The sequence below is a fragment of the Rhinolophus hipposideros genome (genome assembly GCF_964194185.1).
Source record: "Rhinolophus hipposideros genome assembly, chromosome: 7".
NCBI lineage: Eukaryota > Metazoa > Chordata > Mammalia > Chiroptera > Rhinolophidae > Rhinolophus > Rhinolophus hipposideros.
Genome location: NC_138053.1, coordinates 27713940 through 27737211, shown reverse-complemented (window position 1 = coordinate 27737211; position 23272 = coordinate 27713940). Strand labels below are relative to the sequence as shown.

At 37.8% G+C, this 23272-nt stretch overlaps 1 protein-coding gene across 1 annotated transcript in view; it reads right to left on the bottom strand.

Moving 5' to 3' along the window:
• Nucleotides 1-23272, bottom strand: part of FBXL17 (F-box and leucine rich repeat protein 17) — a 476918-nt gene that overhangs the window by 68813 nt on the left and 384833 nt on the right. The gene's annotated exons all lie outside the window — the stretch shown is intronic.

Below are 23272 nucleotides of genomic sequence, written 5' to 3'. Positions count from 1 at the left end.
ATGTAATAAATAACATACAGCTTTTAATAATAAAAACTGTAATTACATTAGATAACAGTATTTAAACAACGGCTCATAGCTACTACCTTGCACGTTGTAGGCAACGAGCCATATGAGAGAAGAAATGTATGGTAACTCCTACTCCACAGTTGTTTCCGAGATTTTAGAGAGAAGCAAGTGAGTACTTAGGACCCTTTAGAATGCTTTAAAGTATTTGATTCTTGAGCAGCCCATCTGCCCAATAGCTTAGAACAATCACTTCCTTTTATATAAAAGATTATGAGCCAAATGTGAAAACCAAAACACACATAAAAGAACTTCTTCAGTTAATAAGCTCTCATAAGACTCTGACTGTAAACACATAATGACTCTCTAGTAAACAAAACTGAATATAAAAAGAGTATATTATCTATCACAAGGTTATATTTTTCACTAACACAGTAATTTTCTTCTGAAGCAAAGGTTCTTCAATTTCAAAGAAGTATTCTTTTCAGGGGGAAAAAAAACCCTTCAATTAAAAAAAAATTGTGATGATAAACTGACACTCAACATAACCAACTCTTTTTATTGACACATGCTGGTTGGTGTTCTACATGTATTCCAAGAAGTTACGGAGCAAGAATGAAGGGTGTTGCACACTGTTTTTTTTTCATATCACGTTAGCAATTACTCTTTTAAATTCACCTGTTCTTATAACTGACCTCATTTGACATTTAGATATTAAATATCCAAATACTTTAAGGATGGCAAATGATATTATAAAGTGATTAATTTCTGACCATCCATGTATAGAGCTTTTAAAAATATTAAGGCTACCCTGGGAAAAAGAGGTTCCTGGCTAGCTCCTCTCAGCTGTAACAAAGCAAATTCTAAATAATAATGAATATGAGGAAATGCGATTGCTCCTTGAGTACTGGTGTAGGAAACGTAGGTATACCTTATAATCTGATAAAGAGAAGCAGCATCTGGTAACACATGAAGAGAAATCAGGGCTCCTTGGGGGCCTGCTCAAGCTCTAAGGAAAGCTTTTCATTAAGATTAAAGAGGTGGTGGGGAAAAAAAGGCTTTGACTAGCTTTGCAAGAAAATACATATACAGTAGCAATCCATTACACCCGTAGTTGTGAAACATGTATTCTTTCAAACCTTTATTTACTTAAGAGAGTTTGGCTCTAGGATTCGTTCTAAGAGACAAAAAACTACTTTGACTTTTTAGAAAGTCAGCCAAAATGACCTTCCCAAAATATTTGTTAGATATTCCTTTGGAGGCTATACTGCATTTAGAAATAATAGTGCATTTTAATTTTTCATACAAAAACCCAACAATGAGTACTTCTAAATGCTCTCACATGCTCAGATTTAAGGAAGGCATGTAATTTGCACATTTAATTCACTCATCAATAGCTTCAAACTTTTATGGGAAGGACAGAGTCTGAAGAGAAAGAGGTAGTGGCTTTAACCAAATTAATACCTAACACGTTATTACTGTAGGAGAAGTCATGTATGCCTTATCTTCCAGTAAGGTTCTCTCATCTGTTACTCAGCTGTGGGCCTTCTTATGATTAAGCAGTCACCATGGTAAGAGCAGGCAGCCGTTTGTAGAAAATGTGCTCTTAAAACAGAAGTTATGTATTTCCTAATTACATCTCTGGAAGAAGAATTTCTTGCTAAAGTAGATTTCCCCCCCCCCAAATGTATACTGACACCAGAAAAAAGAAAACCATCTCCTTGTGCAGGAGTGAAAAACCTAAGGCTTGCCATCTCATGCACGGCCATTGTACCATTTATCTTTCTTTACAGAGTTCAGTAGAGGGGAAATAACACAGGCAATGAAAGGTGAAATCTCGCTCTACCTCAAAAGAACTCACCATATTGGTGGTGAAAAGAAACTCACTGTCGATATTGAAAACTGTGAAGACTAAACAGACACAATAGAGAAAGTCTGCAGAGAAGAATTCATTTTTAAATGGCTTGTCCTTTTATTTCCTTTGGGGTGGGGTGGAGGAAATGGAGGCAAATGCTTTTGAAAGCCTAAATCTAATTATTCTGTGGTTTCCGATTTTTCCTGATGCTTCTTTTCCTACTCTAGTCTCATTACTTAAAACGAGCCCCCTTTGTTTGGCATTATTAAATCTGATAAATAAATCTAAATGCTCTAAAATTACTTTTACTACTACTTAGTGGGAAAATGCATTAAATTATTATAAAAACAATATTTAACTATGACAGAGTATATAAGTGTATGCTGGTAAAAATGACAATATTTTAAACAGATACATATATATGCTTCTGATTTTAGAGTTCCTAAATGCTTCAGCAGATTTTCTTAGATTTTACTCTCAATCTAAGATGTTGATTTATTGAAAATATGAACATGGTATAAAAGGCAAAAATAGGAGTTGGAATCATCTACCTATGAACATAATGGTTCCGAGAATCATTTGCTGATATAATTACAGGCGCCCATAATGCTTACAGTCCTTTGTAGGAGAAATCAAAGAGAGAAAGGCTGCAGGAGAGTGACTGCTCCATCTCCTCCCCCACCTGTGTATACAAAGGCAAAATGTTTCTGTGCTGACCACCCGAACGAGGACAAAGTCCAGGCTAGAGAAGGAGGCAGCGAACTGGGAGCTGGGAGCTGGGAACTAGCAGCTGTGAAGGCTTTATTCCCTATTTACCTGCATTTCTACACCTATAAAGTCTGGATTTATATACAAGAGTCTTCCTGAAAATAGTGCTCTAACAATTCATGTAAATTCCAGAAGAAAATCCAATGCATCAGCAAAGTCCCTTTACTCTACCTCCCAAATATACCTTGACTCTATTCACTTTTGTCCACCTCCACGGCCACCACTCTCTCCTTGGACCACAGCAATAATCCCCTAACTGGCCATCTTTCCACCCCCACCCCAATCTATTCTGTATACAACAGCTAAATGTTTAACAGTACTTCCAACCACATTTCTCCTACTAAGACTCTTCAGTGGCTTCCCACTGCATTTAGAATAAAAGCCAAGCACTGCCTACATAGAACAGTTCAGCTCTCTGACTTCTTGTGCATTCTCCCTCTCATCCTGGCTCTGCTGGTCTTCTTTCAGTTCCTTCAACTCAGCAAATGCTCTCCCTGGGCAGGGTCTTTGTTGTGGCCGTTGTTTCCTCAGTTTCTTTATGCAGCTCTTCTTGTGCCTGACTCCTTACCATCTTTCAAGAAGGGGCTTAGGTATTTCCTTCAAAGAGGAGCCTTCTCTGATAATTCTGTGTAAAGTTGGACATCCACCCTCTTCATTTCTGTCACAGAATCTTGCACATTCCCTTAAGCACTATTTTATTACTTGGTTCGTTCATGTTTTTACGGACTTTGCTCCAACTAGCATCCACACCCTACGTGGTAGGAGTGATTATGTGTGCTGATTTTTGGCTGCAGCCCCAGCGCCTAAGACAGTCACTCAATGAGCATTTGTTAAATGATTAAACACAAGAGAAGAAAGTGAGGTGAGCAGGGGTCTCATGGCATCCTGAAGCTCTTGTACATTTCACTTCCCTGTCACCTACTGATATACTGGTAGGACCTGCAGTACAAACTGGTACTCTATGTTTCTACAAATGGTGATCGATTTATAGGAATTAATACTTTATTAATAAATACTGGAAAGCTATAGCCTTTTTCTGAAAAACTTTATTTATACTAGTTTGTCAATATTTTCTACCTTGACATTTTCTGTTGATAGTGGAAGCATCTTTTAGACTTTAACTCTATTTATCATTTTGCAGTGCTGGGTAAAAAGTAAATAAGGGCATTTTCTTTGGGCTTATTTACACAACCTTTGTGGCTAGTCTTCCTGAGCTAGCACTTTCGGTTGAGTGGAGCAGTTGGGTGAACTGAGCAGAGCAGTAAAACCCAGGTGATGGGCACGTCCGAGACTCTGTCAGTAACACACTGAAGCAGAACAGGTAGTAATGTGGACCTCAGATAGAGGCACTTGATACTGCTTTTGCCATGAAATGGGTAAGAAGCCAAGATGCCATTAGCATTTTTGAGCTCTTCACGTTAAAGACAATTTTTTTTTAATGAGTAATTTAAACAGACATCTTTCTACTTTACTGTATGGCAGATTTATTCCTACTCCTTGTAAACATGACTTCATTCTGCCATTTCTAGTCCAAAACAGGCAATCACTAGGATAATATGTTTAACTAATTTCTGTTAAAACTTAGAGGCACCTAAGGCATGGAATTCCAGATAACTATTCATCCATGTGCTCACTCCACACGACAGGTCACGTAGTCACATTTTACATTCATTAAAAATATAAATTTAAATGAAGTATTTATCAATGCCAATTCTATTATGATTACAACCAGTTATTTCTTTTTGTGTCTGTCTTCTTGACATACAGGTGCCTCTCAAACTAATGAACCACAGAATCACAGATAACTTACATAAAAGTGCAGAATCCTGGGTCCTTCCTGCACATTAGTTTGGTAGGTCGAAGGTGAGGTCCAGGAATCTGTTTTTTAAACAAATTCTGCAGGTAAGTTGGATTCTGATGGAAAGAGGCACACATGCTGAAAGATACTGGTCTAGTCTTTTCTGCTCAGCAGAAGGATTTTTATTGAGAACTTTTTAATGTCTTCTTTAGCACGTTGCACATTACCTGGCATCTCGTGGGCATCAGTAAATTTTCACTGAATGAATTGTTCACAAGAATAAAGTTTATTTCATGACTTTATGAAACATCTAATGGAATATTTTTATTGGTATAACCTATCTTTTGAATAGTAATATTAGTTAATGTTAGTTGATTTTTTAAAAGGGACTACATTTAAGGAATATGTTTATGTTTAAAACTTTCTATGAATACAATGAAACTGGATATTTTAATGACTGCCATGTGCGTAACAGCAGGTGGAATTACTGTGAAGAATAGGAAAGTGCTTTTTACTACTTGATCTGTTTTATGCAATTCCATTAAATGGTCTGAAATAAAGTGCTGACTGTTGTCTACTGAACTCTCAACCCCAAATGTATTTAATAAAACATATTTGACTTGTTTTAAAAGCATTATCATATCTCAAATCATTGGACTAAGTCTTTTTTCTCCGTTAGCATATGGTGAGAAGATTTTTAAGAATCAAAGACAATATTAAATATTCAAATTGAACATGATTTATTACAAAATAAGGGATATCTGTTAAAACAAGTTTAAAGAGAAATTGGAAAAGAATAGTAGAGGGGAGACTAAAACTTCATAAACTATCTCTAAAACGGTGTTTATAATCCAAGTTACTTCTAAGACTTAAAAAACAAAACAAAACAGCAATCTATCACCATCAAAAGCAGAGAGCCTGTGAAGGAATACACAGGATGTCTAGTTCAAGGTTGACTGTGGACATAAACCAGGAATTCTAGGAACTGAGTAAAAAGTCATGGTGATTATGAATGTAAGTGGTTTGCAGAGCAAAAACGGAATGGTATCCGAAGACAAGAGGAGGCAGCAGGAAAGAAAGGACAGGATTTAGAATCAGAAGATAGAGATTTGAGCTCCGGCAATGAGAGCCCGGCCAAGGCATTTTAGAGAAGTGGCAGTTTTCTTACTCGAGGTATGAAATGGACTGAGGACATACTATAATTTGTCTTCCAAATGCCTTGTAAATGGTTGACTGTCATTATTGGATCACCACTACTGAAACACAGAAACAGGATCAACAGGTAAAGGATGAGCTGGAATTTGGGAAAAGTGTACATTGCCATTCGATCCAGTTTCACCAGTCTGCTCAAAAGGCACCCCTCACCGCTCACTTCAACACACAGTCTGGGAAGGTACATCACAACTGTTGACTTACCAAAAATAAACAGTCACTTAAATCACACCTAAGATAATGTGGCTTAAGAGGCTTCTCATCAAGTTAACTGGAACTCATAGAAATGGGAACTCTAAATGCCTTCTTGTCTTCCTAATTATTTCAAATATATAAGGAATTTATGGTAAGTGTAAGACTTTAAACAATATCCTGTCCCCCCAACGGGGGTCAAAAATAGTCACTGAAATGTGTCTAATTCTGCTTTCTTACTTTTTACCAATTTGTCTTTGATTCTGCTTGTGGGTTTTCATCTTGACTTGCTATTCCTCCTTTTGCAAAGTGTGAGGTAGTGTTAAAAGTTAAACATCTGTGATTTATTCTAGCATGTTCCACATCTCTCCCTAACTGTCTGACTTTGACCACTGCATTTATTTTCACGCAAGAAACTTACGTGATGGGGGTTGGGGAGAGGAGGAAAGGATGTGAACCTGTATCCCACACAATCAGCTTCATACAGGAATGACATGAAGGGAGAGGTCTGGATTGTTACGGTGAGGTGAGGGCTGTGGCTACTCTTGAGTGCAAAGGACTGTTGCTGTGCTACCATACACGACCCAAGGAGGCTGAAGTGTGGCCAGTCTTTTGACATCGCAGGTGCCACACTGTGAGGCTTGAGAAACTCTGTGTCCCTTTGTGGTATCTGAAATTCTTTTCTCTATAATTGACTCAGGTTTGCCTGACCTCTTTCACTTTCCATGACAAATCTAGGTTTTGGGAAAGGAATTATTGTCATTGTAAAATAAGAATAATCTAATAGTGAAGTTTAAGCAAAAATGCTCTCTCAGATGACATATTTAACTACATGTATTGCACTGCAGATTTCAAAGAGGATAATTCTAGTTTTTGATTGTCATTCAATACATTAAATAAGCATTTCACATAAATGAATCTTTTTCTTAATTTTAAAATAGTCAATATGACAAAATAAGTAGACAAGAAAAGTTCAGTTACACCTTATACCTTTTTTGAAGTGGGATAACTTCACCAAACATGTTCATTTCTTTTTAAAACTATATACATACTTCCAAGGTTAAAAGTTGTTTTCTTACTTTCTTTCCGATTTTGTTTTCTTAATGTCGTTTTCCTCTCATTCTTTCACTGCACACTGTTTATTTTGCAGACTGGCTCTAGTAACCGTATCTGAAATGTAGCCCTTGAGGCCCTTACTGGGGGGCGGGGTGAATCCCAGCCACTGTTATGACTGCATTTCAGACAGGCCCTTGACTTCAGGAGTCTCAGGAGCTGGAATCTCTTACCATATTGTATTTCCTATAAAAGTGTGGGAATGGGTTTTGAACTACTGCCCTACTTACACACATTTTATCACATACTTTAATGTACTCTGTAAAGTATCTAAAGTCATGTTTAAAGGGTAGGTGCCAAATGTTAGCCTAAGACATAGTACTCTTGTGACTGGAAATAAAGTATGTTCTGAAAATATGAACTTCAAGTCAGGCAGTCTGTGAAATGAGGTGTTCTAAGGAGGTTATTGTTATCTTTCCATAGAAAAGAATGGTCAGTAGACAGACAAGATAATGTCTTTTGTTGTGTTGTACTTTGTACATACAAGGTACTGACTAAATAAGTGGTATTTTTATAAGTTACTTATAAAATGTCTGTTTCCTTCCAGAAGATGCAAAGTGTGCTAGACTGTTCGGTTGCTACATGTGAATAGCAGCCTTCAAAAATCAAGGACTCTCAAGAATTGGTTTGAAAGTAATTGCTGTCCCTTTTACAAAGGTATACACACATTACTGACTTGGCTTAGCTTTTCTGTCAAAACCAAGCTAAAGCAAACAAAACAATGTTCTTGATTCTCAAAATGACTTTAAAATAAAGGAGACATACAACATACATTTTGCTTTCTATATATCTATATCTATGTCTATATATCTATCTATACCTATCTATCTATATCTATCTGTCTATATCTGCATTTCTATACCTATCTATTTCTATGTATCTATTATCTACCTCATCTCATCTCATCTCATAAGTATTGGGTAATGTCCTTTGAAAACAGTGTTGTCAGTGATAATAGAATACTATCCACAGTGATTGTTAGAAATCTTAAAGAAAGAAGGTGAATGTGCTTTCAAAGTTTGGCTTAAAATCATTTTATACCCTAGTATCTTAGAAGTTGTAATAAAATAAAAGGTATATCAAATACAATTTTTTTCTTAGACACTTTAACAAGATGTAAACATGTGAGCTGGCATATAGGACCACTTTCCATTTACTAATAAGCCAAAGAGGAATGTTAGGTAACACATCTGAATAGAAATGCCAGCACCAGTTTGTCCAAAAGGTTCACAAGATCTCACTCTACAGTTCAAGCTGAACAGGGGAGGAAGCAATGGAGGGGAAGCTAAGATTGTATCACCATAGCAACCTGGGAGGGTAGGGGAAGGCAGGGAACAGAATACCACCTGCTAATCAATTAGGAAAACTGTTTGCAAGCTCAAAAAATCCTGGAGAATCTGTGTGGGGCTGTAGATACTGCTATAGATAACATTTAAATGTCACATAGAAACTTAATTGGGAGTTCTCTTTTCAATTTATAACACTCAGTCATATTGTTAACACCATATATTAATAATACTGTAGTTCATATCAGCCACTTTGCTGCATACCATCTGCTCTATAGAAATCTTAGTTTTATGCTATTATTGTAAGTATGATAGCTACTAAGAAAAGTTGCATTGATAATTTCCCTTTAGTTTGCATTGAATTGCACTATTGGACGAGTCTGAAAATGAACTTGATTTTTCAAATGCAGTATTTTATAATTTCTCATTAAGGCAGCCTGTAGCTTCAATGTTTATATAACTGTCTTACATTCTTAAATCTGTTCAAATTCTTAATAGCTTAAGAAGTCAAAGTAAAAATTCTTTACTAAGATTTATTTGTTTTGTGTGGCAAGATTATTCAACTTATTGTTAAATGGGGTCAAAGAAGCTTGTAAGCCACTTAATTTACTATTTATTTCTTTTAAAGTTATTCCCAGAGGCTGAGAATCCTCTTAAGTTTGCTACTTTTCTTTTGCCTTTTGGCTAACTATTCTTCCTCCCCTTGTGCCACCTTCTACTTTGGCAGATTTAACAAGAATTCTTTTGTTCTCCTTTTCTTGAATTCCAAACTATTGATGACTCTACATTAGAAGGACGACTGATGTGTTACACAAAGGCCCCTGTGTAGGTGAAATCTAGCGATGTGCTAAGCAGCCCATTATTTTCTTAGTACAGTGATCTGCTTGTGGAATTTTCTAAAAACATTTCCAAGGGACAAGACATCAGAGCCTCCATTCCTGTTTTATATTGACTTTTGACCTAACACTGGACCAGTAAATCCCATGTGTAAATATGAGGCTGGGTGGCAAGACCACTTTCCTAAATATTTACAGTGGTAAACTCTCCAGGTTATAAATTACAACAGAAACAAGATGATCAGCTTTACCCACCATGAACTTGTCTTTAACATTTATTTTTGTATTATACGGAGCAGGCTGGCAGGAGTTTAACAGTATAAAGAATCTCAAAGATGCACAAAATTTAGATTAAACAATTCATCACTGAAAATAACCATGGATAAGAAAAATGGCTGAGAAAAACCCCCCACAATGGCCAATGTTAGCACAGGAAAATGTTTTCTAAATTTAAAAAAATGTCAAGATAAAACTTGGGTAATAAATAAGTTCTATTATTAAACGAAAATTCCCTATTCTCATTTATAAACATGGAGGGTGTATATTAATTTAGTGATAAAAACATATTATATAACATGTGTGAAACATCTAATAATCCTCTGAACATACATAGGCTGAGAAGCTCAGTCACTGACTGGGGAAGCAGGGATGCAAATTAGCCCCATCTTCTTGAATCCATTGTGTGCAGTGACTCTCTGAGAGTAGAATAAAGGACTCAGAAGCCAGTGTTAGGCTGTGATTTTTGTCTTCTGGGAAACTCCGCTTAACAGCTCTGAACGTCATTAAAAGCCTGTGAGTCATTCAAGGGCTGCTGCTGTAGGCTTACCTAGGAGCTGTCAGCATGCACACACAGAAAGACAACTCAGGGTTATAGGTCTTTCTGCACAGTAAGTCCAGTGGCCAAGTGTTGCCAAGCTCACTCCGACCTCCAACAACACATCTTATCTGTCCCTCCTCATCATGAGATGGACTTTTATCACCATGCAATAACACTGTAAGCTCCTTGAAGGTAGAACTGTGCCTGTATTTCTTTCTATCCTGTGGCACCACGTGCATTTCTGGGTAAATGGCAGGGTGTGAGATAAATACACATTGAATTGAATGACTGCACGAGATCACGTACTTTTTTTCCTCATCAGCAGAACCCCACATCCCTACTGCTCACTGGCAATATTGAGATTACAGGGGTCATAGGCAGCTCTCTGCCTAACGGCGTGCTGACTGACAGAGGAGAAAATCAAATCAGGAAGGCCAGCATGACCTTTGAGTCAGACATACAGGGTGCGCACTCACCATAGCAACAAGGTCGAGATCAAAGTGACAAATGTCCAAGCTTCTAGTGCATGGCCAGAGACCTGAACTGACCACTTCTGATTATCTGCGCAATTTCATCAGGATCACCTGCGAGTAACGCTTTTCAGCTACCAGTAAACAAGGAGAGAGGAGCATAAATAACACAATCCCTGACTGCGGCAAATTTACCAGCTTGAAGAAGTGAACTTGACAACAGGCTTCTTGTCGATTATGCAGGCCTACCGATTAGACATGAAAACAACTGCATTATGGTGACCTGAAATGGGATTAACGTTAAGCCGGATGAGTGTTAGAAATTCTTTAAAGAACACAGTGAAGTACCTTTCAAAATGACACAGCCGAGCTGTTAAAAAAAAAAAAAAATCCTGGGAAAACAGAGAAGCTGAGATGAATCTGGTATCAGTAATCAAGAAATGAGACAGCTCATACTGAGAAAAACTATGTGGGAAAACATGATTCTAGGCATCAAAGTCACTAGTTTCTATGAATCTAGGGTGAAAAGGGTTATTAGTCACCAATCTGTCTTTTAGCCACATCAATCTTCACAAATGGTAGTGAGAACCAGCAGCTTTAAATACTAAGGACAAAATAAATACACTGTATGTAAATATGTGTCTAAATGAATTTTAACTTTAAAAACTCATTTCACTCTCAGCTATGAAAAAAACCCTTTAATTCTAAGAATGGTAGTCAGTAGGTGAGTAAGGCACAGCAATTTGCATCTGCTTAGTGGTGATGTATTATTAGTCTATCTCCAGAGGGCTTCCAACCTGATTTTCTCCATATGTTATCCATATGTTGCATTACCATAAACATCTTTTCTAGAAAACAGCCATATGCTTTACTTTTATACCTGAATAATAGTGGCCCTTCTTGATCCTTTGGTCATTATCTCTGTGAATTTTGAAATATTTATAGGAAGTAAATATGAAAAGAATTATTTTTAAACTAGTTGAACGTAATCCTTATTATTCATAATATTGCATCTCTGGGACTGACAAACTTTTACAACGCTAAAATTCTCAAGGTCGAAGACAGTATTATTATGATTTGCATTTGGGTCATACGGAATTTAGCAGGAATTTTAACGCATTATCCCAAACAATGTTCCTAAGTATGTTCTGGAAGTGGAGGATTTTCTCCTATTGATGAATGAGTCATGGGTAATCATCATCAATCTTCCTCAATCTCATGACACCCACAGTAGTTTTTATAGTTACTGAGAACAGACAATATGCCAGGTATTGTGCTATAGGACATAGCATGTCATTTTTCATTTTACCTACAAGTAAAATGTAGGTAAAAAAAAAATGTAGTGATGATGTACATTATTTTCAGGGTGAATTCATCATAGTTTCAGTCATTACAATGGTAATTTTGCACATATGAGACCCTGACAATCCCGGTACTTATAGTGCACACAATGCGAGAAAGAGTGAATGAATGATCTTACTCTGCTTGCTGTCTGTTTTTTGTCTTTGTCTTGTTTCTTCTTCTAGCCTTCTAACTACCAAGACCTCCACACATGCAGACAATGGGTCAGGAAAGGGTATGCTGATCTGGTTTCAGTGAGTGCCTCTGGGTGGATGACTGTAGCTATAAAGTATTAGGATGTAGAGATTTCTTCTTTTTTCTTATTCTTTTTATTTCAGGCCGCTTTAGGGTAGGAAATTCAGTGTCAGTCTCCACCCTCAGTAGATTTTCATTATTTCATGACAGATTTTGGGGGAATTACCTTGTTTCCAGTAATTTCTATTTCCAATCATATAAAATTATCTAAAATAATTCTGTCCATATACAATGTCAGTTACTTCACTCTCTTGCTACAGCATGCGAGTATCACGCACTTTTCAAAAGTTTGGTTTACACCACTTTGCTTTTATGAGAGCTACATTAGTACATATTTTTGCTAACCAAAAAAAAAAAGAAAAACCTAAGGAGGATTTTTGCTTTTCTGAGTAAAGTTAAAAAGTGAAAATAGCATTCAGAACTTGTTTTGCAGCGAACTTTTCTAGAGGCAGCTCATACCCCAGCAGCAAGTGGCGCCACCCGGCTCCTTCCCGGCAAACTACACTCAGCATCTTAGCATCAGACTCCAGAACTTGGAACCGTGTCTGGGAGCATCTGTGCTTTATCTCAGTTTAGTTTGTGCGTCCGTTAGCAAGCTGTGTCCTAAGGTAATTGCCTCTTCACTTTACGCCAGTTTAGTTTACAAAAGGTTTCATAGGAAATCTCTGCTTTCAGATAGTGCGAGAAACCTGCAGTTATAGCCAGATGAAAAATAATTAGGAGGTCACAAGAATATCAGCAGTGAACATTTATTTAATGCATACTATGTATTGGGAACTATACTAGCAACTTTACAAATAGTATCTCGTTTAATTTTCACAAGCCTATAAAATAGAAAATAGTATTATTCCCACTTAATAGATAATGAACCTGAGGTTTAGAAACATTAAATAACTTGCTAAGGTTACAAAGCTAGTAAGTGGCAGAGTTGTCAGTTGAACCCAAGCAGTCGGACTCTGAAAGCCCTGCTGTTACTCCTCATAAAATAAATTTTTACAATAAATTCCATTTAGTGATATGTTGAGTACTCATGTTTTAGGCACTGTATAATAATACAAACAATAGTAAGGCATGAGTCCGACCCTCCAGTAAGTCTGTGTTTTGGAGGAGAGGGACATAGATAAGTGGTGATAAGTGAGATGACCGAGTACACACAAGCTGACAAGAATGCACAGCACAGGGAGGAGGGAACACCACTGAGAGAACCAGAGAAGTCTTGCTAAGTAAGGGTTCTGATGCTCAAGGGGCATCTTTAAAAAAATGGAAAGACTCTGGTGGGCAAGGATAGGGTCTCTTTTCCAAAATATTTGCTAACATGTAGAGATGGGAAGTAGTACCACCTGTTTGAGAAAATGGAGTATTATTGTGGTAACAATAGATATAAGTCAAATTATTATGCTGTACACGCTATACTTACACAGTGTTGCATGTCAATTATATCTCAATAAAACTGGACAAGAAATGGAGTACTTGGAGGGTATACACAGCAGACTAGCATGAGCTTATTTGGACAAATGGTGGAGCAATTCCAGGAAGGCTCTCAAAGGCTAAGGGTTCAGGCTGTTTTCTGTGTCAAAGGGTTTTCAAAGGTGGAAGCACACAATTGGATTTGCATGTTAAAAGGCAGGAGTTTTCAAACCTGGCTGCACATTAGAATCATCAGAGGATCTTTTCAAGAAATACTGGAGCCCCGACCCCACTCACACAGAATCAAATTCAATTCATCTGAGGGAGGACATGGGCATCAGTGTTTTTTTTTCTTTTTCTTTCTTTTTCCTTTTTCTTTTTTTTTTTTTTGCATCAGTAGTTTTAAAAGCCATCTTGGTGATTCAAATATGCAGCCGAGGCTGAGTACCACAGCTTCTCAGCTTCTAGTGTCTAATTTATGAAATAAAAAATGCACTTTCAATAAACATCTGCCACACAAACAGGAAAACATAACCACCAATTCAGAAGATTTCGCCTAAGATATGATTCTAAGCAATGTCTAAAACAAAATTATCGCTAATCAAGTGAAAAGAAACTTTTGCTTATGATTACATACTACAGGCAGTAAGGATTTACTGGCAAGTTGTTCCCAGAATGCTGAGGGGTTAAGTTACAGCACTAGATTATGAGACGGTGTGGAAAAGCCATGGCATTTAAAGGGGTAAAAAGAGAATAACCACTTATCTTAGAAACCCCTTTTTCTTAAAGTTTCATGATTCTCTATCAACACATCTTGGGTGACAATAGTTAAAAGTCAACCATATCTTTACAATATTCTACAGAATCATGGCTGAACTCTGCCATGGCCATTGCAGAACAGTCTTAGCTGAGTTACATAAAGGAAGTCTGTAATAGTAAAAGTTATTCCAGCTCTTGGGAAGAATGAGGAGGCTCCACAGTTTGTTCAGATGCGAAGCCACTAGGGACCTGGCTGTGAGCGTGTATTTTTTTTAGACACCTCAGCTAATGAAAAAGTCCTAATGTGAACTTTAGTGCTTGGGAACATTAAATAGGTTTGGGATGCTTCCCCGGAGAGCTTTAGTTCCATTAACACAAGACTTGGTGGCTGAGGATGGATATAATCCTGATCCCATGTTAGAGATAGAGAAAGAGAAACTCTTTACTGTCTTCAAGTTAGCACTCACATTTCAAAAGATAAGAAGAACCTTTCAGCATTGGGCGGACTACACCAAATTTAGCATCCTACACACCCCTTCCACCAAAAGCGTGCAAGTGGCAGAATGTGGCTAAATTATCTCAGCTGTTACAAGAAGGAAAGACAAAATGTGTGGGCCTCATTCAGTGCTGTCATTCATGTCTGAAAGTTGTGATTGAACTACTGGCTTTGGTCCTTAGAGGTTCTAAGTGTTGGCTCCCAAATGGCTAAGAGTTGCAGCTCCAAGTGAAAATGTCTGTCTGCTGCCAACGCAAAGGGGCCACAATAGTCCCTGACCACGGAAGGCCACAGATGTTCCTGTGTGGAGCTCCCAACTCATGGCACAGGGCTAAGTCTGGATATTGGCCAAACCATAAAACCCACTCAGCTCCCATGATTGTCCTCAGAGATAAACACTGCCTCACTAGGCCTTTCCCCAGAACCAAGGTCCCTCAGATCGTGGAAGACAGGCTCTAAAGGAAAAGAACAAAACAAAACAAACTCTGTCCTCTTGGAGACTTCAGAGAAGAGATGAAGGGGCCTCCATGGACGTTCAAGGCGCCCCAGAGGTGGGTCCCACAGCCATTCTCCCCTCATCATCAGACCCCACCCATTCCAGAACACCACCAACTCTGCCAAGTACACTTCCGCAACATTTCCGCAGCCAGCTCTTTCTCGCCATCCCCACTTTCACAGTCCTGCTTCGGAACCTCATTTTATTTTTTTAAACCCAGTCTAATCATTCTAGTCGATCTTCCTGTTTCCAGGACATCTTCTCCTCAATCATCCTCTACTCCAGCGGTTAGTTAACTATGGCCAAGGGCCAAATCATGCCTGTCATCTGCTTCTGTAAATAGAGTTAAATCAGAACATAGCCACACCCATTCATTTATGTATTATCTATGGCTGCTTTCATGCCACAGATAATGGTGAAAGAGACTGTATGGCCCACAAAACCTAAATTATTTATAATCTGGCCCTTTACAGAAAAAGTTTGCCAATTGCACTACTGCTGGGAGGATTTTGATCAAAAGTATAACTCTGATGACATTGCTTCCATGCTTAGAAGACTTTTGTGGCTATATTTGGTGGTGAGGGAACAAACTGCAGTTGCCAAATGTAGTATTTCTGACCATATTAGATAAATTCCTGATCTTGAAGGTGCCATGCATATTAATGCTAATTGTCCTTCTGTGCCTATGCTGTGTGTTTTGCATACCATACCCTTTATCAGAAGACTTTCAACTTATCCTCTCAGGTTCAGTTCCAATGTCATCTTTACCATGTAGCCTTCCTTCTCTCTTCCTGATGGTTATATCCTCCCTAGATGCCTTTCTTTTTTTTTATTTTTTATTTTTTATTTCCATAGCACTTTATGTATTTTTCTATTTTGCATTAATCACTCAGTACTTCATTCACTCATCTAGCTACAGATCTGGCTGCCTTACTAAGCAATGAGGGATTAGCTTAAATATTCCAGGATTAAACTTCCAAGTGAGCATAATGGAGATTTTATTACCTTATTTATATTAAGATTACTGTTATTTCAAAATAGTTTGAGAATTTCTCCTAGACGTCTGCCTTCAGAATCACTTTATATTCATGTAAGAAAAGCAGCCTTAACAGTTTGCAGTTATACCTCATTTTAAGTTAAATAAAAAATAACACTCTAGCTTCATCACCAAGCTTATTCTAAAGGAGTTTTAATCCTTTCCCCAAATTAAATTTGCCTTCACAAAAAAACACAACAAAAACAAAAACAAAAAACCTACCAAAAACACAGATGTTGAAGAATTTATAGTAGGCTCTGAATGTAATTTAAAATTTTTCAAAAATACTTTGAGCAGTGACAGCCATATTAAAATAAATAAATACCTTTGTTAGGCCACTAACTTTGATGGGAATGTTACATGCCCAGAATGTATTTTTTGTTTAATTAATTAAATGACACTATGTAAACGATGGAATATATGTAGACGATGGAATATTCAATAAACAGTTAACCACATTTTTTGAAAAATTGGACTCAGATGGATAAAGAGAGCTAAGTATAAAAAACCAACTAAAAGTTTTAGGAGAAAATTATAAATTTTGAATAGGGAAAATCTCTAAGAGGCAAAATAGAAGGAACCAAAGAAAGCAAAAGATGATATATTCAATTACATTAAAATGAAAAACATTCATGAACATACCCTAAACCAAGTAAAGTGAAGCCATAGATTTGGAGAAAGATATTTGCAAAGCATATAACTGACAAAATTTACCATCCCGATTGTATAAGAATATCTATAAATCAGTAAGGTAAAAGCAATCTCCTACACAGATGAAAGAAAAGATATGAACAGGCAATACAAAATAAGATGAAACATGAAGGTCCAATAAACATATCTAAAAAGTCTCTGCCCCATCAGAAGTCAAGTAAATAAAAATTAAAGACAAAATGAGATACCATTTCACTCTAATCAGATTGGCAAACATTAAGAGTCTGGCAACACCAAGTGTTGGCAGGGATGGTGAGCAAAGAGAGGAATCATACCTGATGATGGAAGTGTAAATTAGCACAACTTTGGAGAGTACATTGGCAACGTCTAGTAAAGCTGAAGAAGCATTCCTATATTTATTCTTAGACACAAGAAGACATATATAAGGATACTTGTGGCAGCACCGTTTGTAACAGAAAAGAGAAAAATCACCTAAATGTCCATCAGCTGGGGAATGGAAAATTAGGTTGGGATTGTTTATAGAATGGCAAAAATGGAGGCATTAGGACACATATGCCAGTGTGGATAAGTCTCAAAAGCATAATGCTACACAACAACAAAAAAAGCACAGAGCAGAAAATGAATATGGTAAAATACCATTTTATATAAAATTTTGAAACCTGCAAAGGAATGAACTATATTGTTCAGAAGTAACATACAAATGAAGCAAAAATATATACGTGTGTGTGTGTGTGTGTGTGTGTGTGTGTGTGTGTGTGTGAATAATAAATACTAATATTAAGAGAGTGGATACTTTCAGCAAGACAAATTTATTAGGGACTTTAACTGTATCTGTAATCATGTGTTTTTTAGGCTGATGTCTACTGACGTTTGTATACTATTCTCTATGCTTTTCTGAACATCAGAAATTTTCATCATCATTCTGAAGACAATTCTTTGTGAAGGAAGTTGCCATAACATGTATCTCCACAACAGTAATCTAACAGCCAGACATATTCTATTCCCTGACAACAAACCGGTGTAACTTAAAACTACTCAGACAGTATTATCAGTTCTTGAATTAGAATTTATCTCAAAATTTGGCCAGTCTAACCCTTTCCCATTTACAGGAAAATGGTGGGGAGAGCTCTATCATTCAGTATTGTCTTATTGGCCAGTGATAGGATTTGGACAACTGGGTCTGCACCCTAGCTGCTACAGTCTCAGACACAGAGTGTAAATTAAATAAAAGTGTTCTCAAGCACAGTGTTCCTCATTCTAGCATTATTACTTTTATCAGTCTTATGTAATCTTAAATCACAAATGCGTATCTTCACATTTTTGTTAGGGACAGAAGCCTCTGGATTTGAGATGGCTCTGTATTAAGAGTCCTTATAACTATCAAATGAAAATAGTGAGGTGCAGAACAGTGTGTATAATACAGCACTACTTTGGAGAAAGGGAAGGGGAACAAGATTATTGCATGTGTCTGGCTTACATATGCAGACAAATACCCATAAAGGATAAATTAGAAGAGTGGTCAGCTGTTAGCAGGAATGGGTATTGGGCAGAGCAGACGTCAGGAATGAGAGGGTGACTTTTCACTATATACCTTTTTAGAGCTTCATTATGAAACACACATTATTTTTCTCATCATCTCTCAATGAATTACAGTTCCAGCTTCGTATCATGCCTATGTGACCTTTTTCATGGACTGGTCAGAAAATGATGGCTGATGGGCAGGGTCTGACAGGTAGAGTACAACGGCCATTACCTTGGCTTTACTAGGGGTAAAGCCCCAATTTCAAGGGCTCAGCTTCTTATGTACCAAGATTTTGATTTTAGTTCCCAAGTTGAAATACCTCATGCCTATTGCTTTCTGCCTACAGGCCTTTAGCTCTGGCAGGTACCGTGGTGTGGGCCTTGCCTAGGCTGTGAGGTGCTTGGGTTTCTTTTGGTGTCTGGAATACGCCGGCCAGTCCACTTGGCAGCCTTGTCACACCTTGACCTCTAGCTCCTGAGTAATTACTGGCTCTCATTACCCTGTCTTAGGTTTGGCTGACCTTGACCTGTGCTGCTGATTCTCACTAGGGTGTCCTCACTAAGTTCCTTTCCCCTCTCTTTTCACCTGCTTGACCTACTGATCCCTAAAATGTGGAGTTCTTACTGATATATTTTTCTGCTATGATCATTTCGACCAACCAGGTGGAGGATACTTCTTCCTTAACTTAGAATTTGGTTTCCTCTTCCACAGCTCCTTTCTAAAGAGCAGGGTTCTAAAACACAACTTCAAGAAAAACCATGGAAGTTGAGAGAACTCTGGACTGAGGATCTAAGGCCACAGGATGAATAAAGAACAACTTCTCTGGTCTTTAATTTCCTCACCTCTAAAATGAGCAGTTTAGTAGACATGAGCTGTAAGGTTCCCTACAGAGCTAAAATCCTATCACTCTCTTCTTTTTTATTTTCTTCTACCTCCTTTCAGCCCTGTTCCTTTTTCCACCTAAACATTTCAAATATGCTCTGAACAGATCTGTTTAGACACATGTACCCATGATTTAATCTCATAGAAATATATCAGAGAAGACTCAAAAGCGTGGAAACATAAAGGAACAAATGGGAATTGCTGCTTGCCAACTTTCCTCCTGGGAAAAAGACATTTTCTTCTAGACAGAAAAATCTCTCGAGGAATTACGGTTAAAAAAAAAAAAAAAGGCCTCCATTTTCTCCTAAGGACATTGTCTTATATGCTTTTCTTTAGGAACATGAATAGAAATGTTAACGTTTTGAAAGTAGGTAGTCTCTTATTTTACCTTGAACATATACCATCAATTCATTCAGTCACCCAATAAGATATATTCTGAGCACATAATCATGTAGGCTATTAGTTCTTCTTAACTAATTTGTATGTTTAAACTTCATCATCTCGTGGCTGAAGCTAGAAAGCTGGGAGTCGCCCTGGAGTCCTCCCTTTCCTTGACCACACGTCTCACCAACCATGGAATCCTGAGGACTCAAACTCCAGAACAGATCTTGAACCTTCCCCTTTCTGCTGCTCTTCTGTCTGCCCCACCATGGCTTGCCTGAACTCTTTAAACAGCCTTGCGGTAGCCTCTCTGCACTAAGGCGATTCCCCTGTCTTCTCTCCGTGAGCAGCCAGAGCAATCTTTTTAAACCCACAAACCTGGCTGGGCCTCTCCTCAGGCAACACCCGTCAACGCTGTGTCAATGGCTTCCAAACCAAATCTACACTCATTCCCCAGCCTTCAAGGCATACAGGATTTAGTTTCCGTCTACTTTTCCATCATTAATGAGCTAAGTGAGCTTGAGCAAGTTATACGACCTCTCTGTACAGTACACATTTTATGCTATAAAATACAGCTAAGAAGTAGAAGCTACTGTAAAGTGCTTAGGATAGTTCTTGGTACAGCGAAAGCACTCAGTGAGTGTCAACTATTTGAATATTTTATAGTCAATAAAGACTCATAGGGCATCCCTACACTATACTAAATTAGGCACCTCAAGAAACTAGTGAACCCTTTCTAATAGTTCTCCCAACATACACACTTTCCTCCTTGCTATGTCAACATTTAACCTAACTACATAAAGTCTTAGACTTGGGTTAAAATATCAACAGCACCAACAATGGCTTAGGACAGTTTCACAGTTAATGTGAAAAGACCTTAAGGATTTTAGGTGAATGTAGGCATTTGAGAGAAAAGAGCACAGTGGTTTCCACACGGCCTTTGGACCCCAATGCATACACACATACAAAAAAAAATCTTAGACCCTAATACTATTTATATCTAAAACAAGAGAAGTCACATGTTGCACTGGTCAGATAATATTTGGCTTTATTCTAGGTACCACATTTTAATAGCAACATTAATATGTGAATTAAGGACCAAGTTAGGACCAGAAGGAAGGCAAGGGTCCTGCAAAACAATGTAATATATAAGATATTTAAGGGAACTGAGATAGTTAAGGGGTCATTAGCCTGAGAAAGAAGAGTGGATAGACAACTACTTCAAATATTTGAAAAGCCTTTTGACAGTAAACAAATTATATATGTTCTGGTGAACAGAGCTGGGCCCAAAGTATAGAACTCCCAAGTTGATTCTCATTATTGGAACTATTCAAACAGAGGAGGGAAAACACTTGGGAGAATAATAAATGACTCTTCACAAGAACAGTTTGAAGCACAGGCTGAATGGCCATCTACTAAGAACCATGTGGAAAGAATTTCCTTTTTGGATAAGAGTGGGCACTAGATAATCATAGCTAACCTTTGCTAAGCACTTCATGATGTGCTAAGAGCTTAACAAAATTACTCATTTAATCCTTATAACAACTTTATGAGATAGATACTACCATTTTGCTGATGAGGAAATTGATATAGGTTAAGTGACTTGCCCATGGTCCAACAGGAAACAGCCGAAACAGGAGTCAAATCGCTTGACTTCAGAATTTAGACTGTTAGCCTCTGTGCTACACAATTTCTGAATGTTTTCCACCTCTAATTTTCATGTTTCCATCTCTCACAACTTTCTGCAGTCACTTGTTGACTGGCATCACATATGCCTGTAATTTTGTTACTAAGCTTTGTTACAAAAACGAAGTTTTTCTGGAATAGATGAACGTGTATCATTTCCTGGAGATACATAGGAATTTGTGTGTAAAGAGAGAGGTGTAGTGGGAGGGGAACATTAGTCTACACAAACTCTCCAAGAAAAAGAGGTCTCAGGAACCAAAAAGGACCCAACAAGAGATCCCTCTTCTCATTCAGAAAGAGAATTTCTGAGATGGTTTTAGATAGGCAGTCATTTTAAATATACTTAACAAAGTATATTGAACGAAGAGGTCCAAGAGAAAAATCAAAAAGCATAGCAGTGTTTACAAATATCTTCTTGCTGTTAGATTTAAAAATGATAATTGCAGGAAGTTATTAAAATTATCACTTTCTGAAAATAGAATAATCACTATACAATATTCCTCATAAGGACGGAATTTATGAAGTAAAATGTCCTGGAGAAATTTGAGACCCAGATAAAAATGGGGTGGACAAATGGGAAAACGGCAAATAGCGGAACAGCCCCAGAATGCACAGATATTCTGTTCTGGTAAAAACTTTTGGGTATATTACTATGCTCAGATGTCTCAGATGGTCTCATCTGGTACAATTTTGCAGTGATAGTAAAAAAATACAATTTGCTCATTTAGAACATGTTGTAGAGCTGGGTGAGAAATAATTTCCCTAAATTGAATATCTGGGAACCAATTACAACTCCAAATCTGTTATTAACCTCAAAATAGGTAATTGCAAGTTTGTGTCTAAATCCATTTGTTATAATAGAGCAAATTAAGAATCACATGATGGACGTGATTAATGTGTGACAGTTATCATGAGCACCATGAGCCCAAACTAATAACAACATCAAAGAGAGATTTCAAATGTGATGCAGCCATGAAGGCAAAACTAATTTTCAAATTATAATAGCAACATCCAAGAAAGCTAATGTTTTCTTTGTGTGATAGTCACGGCTGGGCATCTGGAGGATGGCCGGCCACTAATGTCCTAATAAAGGGCAGGCACACACTGGAAGGGCTGTCATCATGTGGTGAACTGAGCGCAATTGCTGCTGCCATTGCCATGATGGACTGGCTGGGCAGCTGGGAAAAAGTTTCATTACTGGCTCGGACTCAGGGCTCGAGGTGCCTGAGAGTTCATAAACACATTTTCAATGCTTGTAGGTTGAAAAACGATTCTTGTGCAACATTTCTTCCTGATGCTTCTTTTGCGAGAACACCAGAAGACTTGGAAAATACTTGGTAGTGTCACAACAAGAGCTTGCTTTAGGCAACAGTCACCTTGGAGCTAAGATAGAAAACTGCCTTCAGATTCTGTGAGAACAGGGACTGATGTTGCTTGATACCTGAAGGGAACAGCCACTCTGCAAGGTACTGGAAGGACAAGTACTGCCAAGCGAACCACATATCAAAAGGCGGTGACCCTTCCCTGCTAGACGGAGTGCCATGAGATCAGAGAGAAGGTCTTTTTCATCTTTACATCCCGGCACTGAGCATGGTGCCTGGGGTAGGTGCCTGGGGTAGGAAATAAAGGGCAGTATATAAAAGAGTCAAGCAAATGGGTTTAGGATTCTGGCTCGGCTGTTGGCTAGCCTATGTGACCAACTTATTTCAACTCTCCAAGTCTTAATTTCTCTTTGCAAAAATGAAAAACCGTTGTGAGGATTCAATTAAATAATGTATTAAAGTATTTACTACATAGTTGTGCTAAAACATGGCAGTTTATTGCAGCAAACAAAATTCGATGAAAGCTGCTTAGACCATCTGAGATAAGGGAAGACAGAGAAAAAAAAATCCAAGATTGTCATGTTTCATAGATCAAGGTGGTAACAAAAGTTCTCTGCATAGGACTCTGTGAGGTGAATACAAATAACCTTTACTTGTCCAAAGA